This window comes from Oncorhynchus nerka, unplaced genomic scaffold (assembly GCF_034236695.1).
Source record: "Oncorhynchus nerka isolate Pitt River unplaced genomic scaffold, Oner_Uvic_2.0 unplaced_scaffold_990, whole genome shotgun sequence".
NCBI lineage: Eukaryota > Metazoa > Chordata > Actinopteri > Salmoniformes > Salmonidae > Oncorhynchus > Oncorhynchus nerka.
The window spans coordinates 77,420-90,117 of NW_027040305.1; positions in this window are offsets into that span (position 1 = coordinate 77,420).

Below are 12,698 nucleotides of genomic sequence, written 5' to 3' on the forward strand. Positions count from 1 at the left end.
CCTCTACACTATATATGACCCTCTACACTATATATAGCATGACCTCTACACTATATATAGCATGACCTCTACACTATATATAGCATGACCTCTACACTATATATAGCATGACCTCTACACTATATATAGCATGACCTCTACACTATATATAGCATGACCTCTACACTATATATATCATGACCTCTACACTATATATAGCATGACCTCTACACTATATATAGCATGACCTCATACTATATATAGCATGACCTCTACACTATATATAGCATGACCTCTACACTATATATAGCATGACCTCTACACTATATATAGCATGACCTCTACATATATAGCATGACCTCTACACTATATATAGCATGACCTCTACACTATATATAGCATGACCTCTACACTATATATAGCATGACCTCTAGATACACTATATATAGCATGACCTCTAGATACACTATATATAGCATGACCTCTACACTATATATATCATGACCTCTACACTATATATAGCATGACCCTATACTATATATAGCTTCGACCTCTACACTATATATAGCATGACCTCTACACTATATATATAGCATGACCTCTATATATATCATGATTTCTACACTATATATAGCATGACCTCTACACTATATATAGCATGACCTCTACACTATATATAGCATGACCTCTACACTATATATAGCATGACCTCTACACTATATATAGCATGACCTCTACACTATATATAGCATGACCTCTACACTATATATAGCATGACCTCTACACTATATATATCATGATTTCTACACTATATATAGCATGACCTCTACACTATATATAGCATGACCTCTACACTATATATAGCATGACCTCTCATACTATATATAGCATGACCTCTACACTATATATAGCATGACCTCTACACTATATATAGCATGACTCTACACTATATATAGCATGACCTCTACACTATATAGCATGACCTCTACACTATATATAGCATGACCTCTACACTATATATAGCATGACCTCTACACTATATATAGCATGACTCTATACTATATATGACCTCTACACATATATAGCATGACCCACACTATATATAGATACACTATATATAGCATGACCTCTATACTATATAGCATGACCTCTTACACTATACCTCTATACTATATATAGCATGACCTCTTACACTATATATAGCATGACCCTGATACACTATTTATAGCATGACCTCTACACTACACTATATATACTCATGACCTCTACACTATATATAGCATGACCTCTACACTATATATAGCATGACCTCTACACTATATATATAGCATGACCTCTACACTATATATAGCATGACCTCTACACTATATATAGCATGACCTATACTATATATATAGCATGACCTCTATATTATATATAGCATGACCTCTACACTATATATAGCATGACCTCTACACTATATATATAGCATGACCTCTACATGACCTCTACACTATATATAGCATGACCTCTACACTATATATAGCATGACATCTACACTATATATAGCTTATGACCTCCTCTATACTATATATATATCATGACCTCTACACTATATATAGCATGACCTCTATACATATATAGCACTATATATAGCATGACCTCTACACTATATATAGCATGACCTCTACACTATATATATCATGACCTCTACACTTATATAGCATGACCTCTACACTATATATAGCATGACCTCTACACTATATATAGCATGACTACACTATATATAGCATGACCTCTACATATATATAGCATGACCTCTACACTATATACAGCATGACCTCTAGATACTATATTTATAGCATGACCTCTACACTACATGACCTCTACATATATAGCATGACCTCTACACTATATATAGCATGACCTCTACACTATATATAGCATGACCTCTATACTATATATAGCATGACCTCTACACTATATATAGCATGACCTCTAGATACACTATTTATAGCATGACCTCTACACTATTTATAGCATGACCTCTACACTATATATAGCATGACCTCTACACTATATATAGCATGACCTCTACACTATATATAGCATGACCTCTACACTATATATATGACCTCTACACTATATATAGCATGACCTCTATACTATATATATGATTTCTATGACCTCTACACTATATATAGCATGACCCTCTACACTATATATAGCATGACCTCTACACTATAAGGCATGACCTCTACACTATATAGCATGACCTCTACACTATATATAGCATGACCTCTACTATATATAGCATGACTCTACACTATATATACATGACCTCTACACTATATATAGTATGACCTCTACACTATATATAGTGACCTCTACACTATATATAGCATGACTCTACACTATATATAGCATGACCTCTACACTATATATAGCATGACTTCCTACACTATATATAGCATGACCTCTACACTATATACAGCATGACCTCTATACTATATATAGCATGACCTCTACACTATATATAGCATGACCTCTACACTATATATAGCATGATCTCTACACTATTTATAGCATGACCTCTATACTATATACTTATGAAAACCTCTACACTATATATAGCATGACCTCTACACTATATATAGATGACTCTACACTATATATAGCATGACCTCTACACTATATATAGCATGACCTCTACACTATATATAGCATGACCTCTACACTATATATATAGCATGACCTCTACACTATATATAGCATGACCTCTACACTATATATAGCATGACCTCTACACTATATAGCATGACCTCTACACTATATATAGCATGACCTCTACACTATATATAGCATGACCTCTACACTATATAGCATGACATCTACACATATTAGTATGACCTCTATACTATATATATCATGACCTCCTATATTATATATAGCATGACCTCTACACTATATATAGCTCGACCTCTACACTATATATAGCATGACACTCTACACTATATATAGCATGACCTCTACACTATATATGGCATGACCTCTAAATACTATATATAGCATGACCTCTACACTATATATATCATGACCTCTACACTATATATAGCACGACTCTATACACTATATCGCACACTATATAGTATGACCTCTACACTATATATAGCATGACCTCTACACTATATATAGCATGACCTCTACACTATATATCATGACCTCTACACTATATATAGCATGACCTCTACACTATATATAGCATGACCTCTACACTATATATAGCATGACCCTACACTATATATCATGACCTCTACACTATATATAGCATGACCTCTATACTATATATAGCATGACCTCTACACTATATATAGCATGACCTCTACACTATATATATCATGACCTCTACACTATATATAGCATGACCTCTACACTATATAGCATGACCTCTACACTATATATAGCATGACCTCTACACTATATATAGCATGACCTCTACACTATATATATCATGACCTCTACACTAGCATGACCTCTACACTATATGGCATGACCTCTAGATACACTATATATAGCATGACCTCTACACTATATATCATGACCTCTACATATATGTAGCATGACCTCTACACTATATATAGCATGACCTCTACACTATATATAGCATGACCTCTACACTATATATAGCATGACCTCTACACTATATATAGCATGACCTCTACACTATATATAGCATGACCTCTAGATACACTATTTATAGCATGACCTCTACACTATATATATCATGACCTCTACACTATATATAGCATGACCTCTACACTATATATAGCATGACCTCTATACTATATATAGCATGACCTCTACACTATATATAGCATGACCTCTACACTATTTATATCATGACTCTACACTATATATAGCATGACCTCTACACTATATATAGCATGACCTCTACACTATATATAGCATGACCTCTACACTATATATAGCATGACCTCTACACTATATATAGCATGACCTCTCTACACTATATATAGCATGACCTCTATACTATATATAGCATGACCTCTACACTATATAGCATGACCTCTACACTATATATAGCATGACCTCTACACTATATATAGCATGACCTCTACACTATAGCTCGAATCTATACATATATAGCATGACCTCTACACTATATATAGCATGATCTCTACACTATATATAGCATGACCTCTACACTATATATAGCATGACCTCTACACTATATATAGCATGACCTCTACACTATATATAGCATGACCTCTACACTATATATAGCATGACCTCTACACTATATAGCATGACCTCTACACTATATATAGCATGACCTCTACACTATATATAGCATGACCTCTATACTATATATAGCATGACCTCTACACTATATATAGCATGACCTCTATACTATATATAGCATGACCTCTACACTATATATAGCATGACCTCTATACTATATATAGCATGACCTCTACACTATATATAGCATGACCTCTACACTATATATAGCATGACCTCTACACTATATATAGCATGACCTCTACACTATATATAGCATGATCTCTACACTATATATAGCATGACCTCTACACTATATATAGCATGACCTCTACACTATATATAGCATGACCTCTACACTATATATAGCATGACCTCTAAGCACTATATATAGCATGACCTCTATACTATATATAGCATGACCTCTACACTATATATAGCATGAGCCTCTACACTATATATAGCATGACCTCTACACTATATATAGCATGACCTCTACACTATATATAGCATGACCTCTATACTATATAGCATGACCTCTACACTATATATAGCATGACTCTACACTATATATAGCATGACCTCTACACTATATATAGCATGACCTCTACACTATATATAGCATGACCTCTACACTATATATAGCATGACCTCTACACTATATATAGCATGACCTCTACACTATATATAGCATGACCTCTACACTATATATCATGACCTCTACACTATATATAGCATGACCTCTACACTATATATAGCATGACCTCTACACTATATATAGCATGACCTCTACACTATATATAGCATGACCTCTACACTATATATAGCATGACCTCTACACTATTTATAGCATGACCTCTACACTATATATAGCATGACCTCTACACTATATAGCATGACCTCTACACTATATATATAGCATGACCTCTACACTATATATAGCATGACCTCTACACTATATATAGCATGACCTCTACACTATATATAGCATGACCTCTACATATATATATCATGACCTCTACACTATATATAGCATGACCTCTACACTATATATAGCATGACCTCTACACTATATATAGCATGACCTCTACACTATATATATCATGACCTCTACACTATATATAGCATGACCTCTACACTATATATAGCATGACCTCTACACTATATATAAGCATGACCTCTACACTATATATAGCATGACCTATATATAGCATGACCTCTAGATACTATATATAGCATGACCTCTAGATACACTATATATAGCATGACCTCTACACTATATATAGCATGACCTCTACACTATATATATAGCATGACCTCTACACTATATATAGCATGACCTCTACACTATATATAGCATGACCTCTACACTATATATAGCATGACCTCTACACTATATATAGCATGACCTCTACACTATATATAGCATGACCTCTACACTATATATAGCATGACCTCTACACTATATAGCATGACCTCTACACTATATATAGCATGACCTCTATGCACTATATATAGCATGACCTCTACACTATATATATGGACCTATAGATACACTATATATAGCATGACCTCTACACTATATATAGCATGACCTCTACACTATATATAGCATGACCTCTACACTATATATAGCATGACCTCTACACTATATATAGCATGACCTCAACACTATATATAGCATGACCTCTACACTATATATAGCATGACCTCTACACTATATATATAGCATGACCTCTACACTATATATAGCATGACCTCTACACTATATATAGCATGACCTCTACACTATATATAGCATGACCTCTACACTATATATAGCATGACCTCTACACTATATATAGCATGACCTCTACACTATATATAGCATGACCTCTACACTATATATAGCATGACCTCTACACTATATATAGCATGACCTCTACACTATATATAGCATGACCTCTACACTATATATAGCATGACCTCTACACTATATATAGCATGACCTCTACACTATATATAGCATGACCTCTACACTATATATAGCATGACCTCTACACTATATATAGCATGACCTCTACACTATATATAGCATGACTCTACACTATATATAGCATGACCTCCTACACTATATATAGCATGACCTCTACACTATATATAGCATGACCTCTACACTATATATAGCATGACCTCTACACTATATATAGCATGACCTCTACACTATATATAGCATGACCTCTACACTATATATAGCATGACCTCTACACTATATATAGCATGACCTCTACACTATATATAGCATGACCTCTACACTATATATAGCATGACCTCTACACTATATATAGCATGACCTCTACACTATATATAGCATGACCTCTACACTATATATAGCATGACCTCTACACTATATATAGCATGACTCTACACTATATATAGCATGACCTCTACACTATATATATATACACTATATATAGCTGACCTACACTATTTATAGCATGACCTCTACACTATATATATCATGACCTCTACACTATATAGCATCTCTACACTATATATAGCATGACCTCTACACTATATATAGCATGACCTCTACACTATATATAGCATGACCTCTACACTATATATAGTATGACCTCTACACTATATAGCTTGACCTCTACACTATATATAGCATGACCTCTACACTATATATAGCATGACCTCTACACTATATATAGCATGAACTCTACACTATATATAGCATGACCTCTACACTATATATAGCACGACCTCTACACTATATATAGCATGACCTCTACACTATATATAGCTATATGACCTCTACACTATATATAGCATGACCTCTACACTATATATAGCATGACCCTACACTATATATATCATGACCTCTACACTATATATAGCATGACCTCTACTCTATATAGTACGACCTCTACACTATATATAGCTCGACCTCTACACTATATATAGCATGACCTCTACACTATATATAGCATGACCTCTTACACTATATATAGCATGACCTACACTATATATAGATGACCTCTACACTATTATAGCATGACCTCTACACTATATATAGCATGACCTCTACACTATATAGTTCATGACCTCTACACTATATATAGCATGACCTCTACACTATATATAGCATGAACTCTACACTATATATAGCATGACCCTCTACACTATATATAGCATCGACCTCTACACTATATATAGCATGACCTCTACACTATATATAGCATGACCTCTACACTCATGACACTATATATATCATGACCTCTACACTATATATAGCATGACCTCTACACTATATATGACCCTACACTATATATAGCATGACCTCTACACTATATAGCATGAACTCTACACTATATATAGCATGACCTCTACACTATATATAGCATGACCTCTACACTATATATAGCATTCCCACACTATATATAGAATGACCTCTACACTATATACACTACATATATATAGCATGACCTCTACACTATATATAGCATGACCCTACACTCATATAGCATGACCTCTACACTATATATAGCATGACCTCTACACTATATAGCATGACCTCTACACTATATAGCATGATATTTATATCATATACTATATATAGCATGACCTCACACTATATAGCATGACCCTACACTATATATAGCACATGACTTACACTTTATATAGCATGACTTACACTATATATAGCATGACCTCTACACTATATATAGCATGACCTCTACACTATATATAAGATGACCTCTACACTATATATAGCATGAACTCTGCCACTCATATATAGCATGACCTCTACACTCATATATAGCATGACCTCTACACTATATATAGCATGACCTCTACACTATATATAGCATGATCTCTACACTATATATAGCATGACCTCTACACTATATATAGCATGACCTCTACACTATATATAGCATGACCTCTACACTATATATAGCATGACCTCTACACTATATATAGCATGACCTCTACACTATATATAGCATGACCTCTACACTATATATAGCATGACCTCTACACTATATATAGCATGACCTCTACACTATATATAGCATGACCTCTACACTATATATAGCATGACCTCTACACTATATATAGCATGACCTCTACACTATATATAGCATGACCTCTACACTATATATAGCATGACCTCTACACTATATATAGCATGACCTCTACACTATATATAGCATGACCTCTACACTATATATAGCATGACCTCTACACTATATATAGCATGACCTCTACACTATATATAGCATGACCTCTACACTATATATAGCATGACCTCTACACTATATATAGCATGACCTCTACACTATATATAGCATGACCTCTACACTATATATAGCATGACCTCTACACTATATATAGCATGACCTCTACACTATATATAGCATGACCTCTACACTATATATAGCATGACCTCTACACTATATATAGCATGACCTCTACACTATATATAGCATGACCTCTACACTATATATAGCATGACCTCTACACTATATATAGCATGACCTCTACACTATATATAGCATGACCTCTACACTATATATAGCATGACCTCTACACTATATATAGCATGACCTCTACACTATATATAGCATGACCTCTACACTATATATAGCATGACCTCTACACTATATATATCATGACCTCTACACTATATATAGCATGACCTCTACACTATATATAGCATGACCTCTACACTATATATAGCATGACCTCTACACTATATATAGCATGACCTCTACACTATATATAGCATGACCTCTACACTATATATAGCATGACCTCTACACTATATATAGCATGACCTCTACACTATATATACATGACCTCTACACTATATATAAGCATGACTCTCTACACTATATATAGCATGACCTCTACACTATATATAGCATGACCTCTACACTTTATATAGCATGACTCTATCTACACTATATATGTATCATGACCTCTACACTATATATAGCATGACCTCACACTATCTTTATATGGTATCTCATATAATTTATGACCTCCACTATAAGATGACCTCTACACTATATATAGCATGACCTCTACACTATATATAGCATGACCTCTACACTATATAGTATGACCTCTACACTATATATAGAATGACCTCTACACTATATATATGACCTCTACACTATATATAGCATGATTATCTACACTATATATAAAGTATGACCTCTACACTATATAGCATGACCTCTACACTATATAGTACGCAGACCTCTACACTATATAGTATGACCTCTATACTATATATAGCATGACCTCTACACTATATATAGCATGACCTCTATACTATATATAGCATTTATCTTCTACACTTTATATAGCATGACCTCTACACTATATAGCCATGACCTCCCACTATATAGCATGACCTCTACACTATATATAGCATGACCTCTACACTATATATAGCATGACCTCTACACTATATATAGCATGATCTACACTATATATAGACATGCCCTCTGCACTGTATATATAGTATGATCTTATGTCATGATATCTATATATAGCATGACCTCTACACTATATATAGCATGACCCTCTACACTATATATAGCATGACCTCCTATACTATATATAATGACCTCTACTATATATGCATGATCTACACTATATATAGCTCGACCCTACACTATATATAGCATGACCTCTACACTATATATAGTTTCCTGTTCCTCTACACTATATATAGCATGACCTCTGCACTATATATAGCATGATTCCTCTACACTATGTAAGCCAGACTATCTACACTATATATAGCTCGATATCTACACTATATATAGTGTGACCTCTACACTATATATAGTTTCCATATCTACACTATATATAGTATGACCTCTACACTATATATAGTATGACCTCTACACTATATAGAGCATGACCCTTACACTATATAGAGCATGCCCCTCACACTCATATATAGCATGACCTCTACACCATATATAGCATGACCTCTACACTATACATAGCATGACCTCTACACTATATATAGCATGACCTCTACACTATATATATTGATTCTCTACACTATATATAGCATGACCTCTACACTATATATAGCATGACCTCTACACTATATATAGCATGACCTCTATACATATACATAGCATGCCCTCTACACTATATATAGCATGACCTCTATACATATATATAACATGACCTCTACACTATATATAGCATGACCTCTACACTATATAGCATGACCTCCTACACTATATATAGCATGACTCTACACTATATACACCTCTACTATATAGCATGACCTCTACACTATATATAGCATGACCTCTACACTATATATACATGATCTCCTACACTATATATATAGCATGACCCTACACTATATAGCATGACCTCTTTATATATGGCTGACCTCTACACACTATATATAGTATGACCTCTATACTATATATAGCATGACCTCTACACTTTATATAGCATGACCTCTACACTATATATAGCATGACCTCTACACTATATAGCATTGACTCTCTACTATATAAAGCATGACTCTACACTATATATAGCATGACCTCTACACTATATATATAGCATGACCTCTACACTTTATATGTATGACCTCTACTATATATAGCATGACCTCTACACTATATATAGCATGACCTCTACACTATATATAGCATGACCTCTACACTATATATAGCATGACCTACACTATATATAGCATGACCCTCTACACTATATATAGCATGACCTCTACACTATATATAGCATGACCTCTACACTATATATAGCATGACCTCTACACTATATATGTATGACTTCTATACTATATATAGCATGACCTCCTATACTATATATAGCATGACCTCTACACTTTATATAGCATGACCTCTACACTATATATAGCATGACCTCTACACTATATATAAGTATGACCTCTACACTATATATAGCATGACCTCTACACTATATATAGCATGCCTCTACACTATAGCATGACCTCTACACTATATATAGCATGACCTCTACACTATATAGCATGACCTCTACACTATATATAGCATGACTCTACACTATATATAGCATGACCTCTACACTATATAGTATGACCTCTACACTATATATAGCTCGACCTCTACACTATATATATAGCATGACCTCTACACTATATATAGCAACCTCTACACTATATATAGCATGACACTCTACACTATATATATAGTATGACCTCTCAAACCTCACTATATATAGCATGACCTCTCTATAGCTCATTATCTACACTATATATATGACCTCTACACTATATATATAGCATGAAACTCTACACTATATATAGCATGACCTCTACACTATATATAGCATGACCTCTACACTATATATAGCATGACCTCTACACTATATATAGCATGACCTCTGGATACACTATATATGGCATGACCTCTACACTATATATAGCATGACCTCTACACTATATATAGCATGACCTCTACACTATATATATCATGACCTCTACACTATATATAGCATGACCTCTACACTATATATAGCATGACCTCTACACTATATATAGCATGACCTCTACACTATATATAGCATGACCTCTACACTATGTATACACCTCTATATATAGCACGACCTCTACACTTTATATAGCATGACCTCTACACTATATATAGCACGACCTCTACACTATATATAGCATGACCTCTACACTATATATAGCATGACCTCTACACTATATATAGCATGACCTCATACTATATATATCATGACCTCTACACTATATATAGCATGACCTCTATACTATATAGCTCATGACCTCTCTACACTATATATATAGCATGACCTCTACACTATATATAGGCATGACCTCTACACTATATATAGCATGACCTCTACACTATTTATAGCATGACTCTACCACACACTATATATAGCATGACCTCTAGATACACTATTTATAGCATGACCTCTACACTATATATAGCATGACCTCCTACACTATAGCATGACCTCTACACTACTATATAGATGACCTCTACACTATATATAAAGACCTCTACACTATATATAGCATGACCTCTACACTATATAGCATGACCTCTACACACTGACCTCTACACTATATATAGCATGACCTCTACACTTTATATAGCATGACCTCTACACTTTATATAAGCATGACCTCTACACTATATATAGCACGACCTCCTACACTATATATAGCATGACCTCTACACTATATATAGCATGACCTCTACACTATATATAGCATGACCCTCTACACTATATATAGCATGACCTCTACACTATATATATCATGACCTCTATACTATATATATCATGACTCTACACTATATATAGCATGACCTCTACACTATATACACTATATATAGCATCTCTACACTATATATAGCATGACCTCT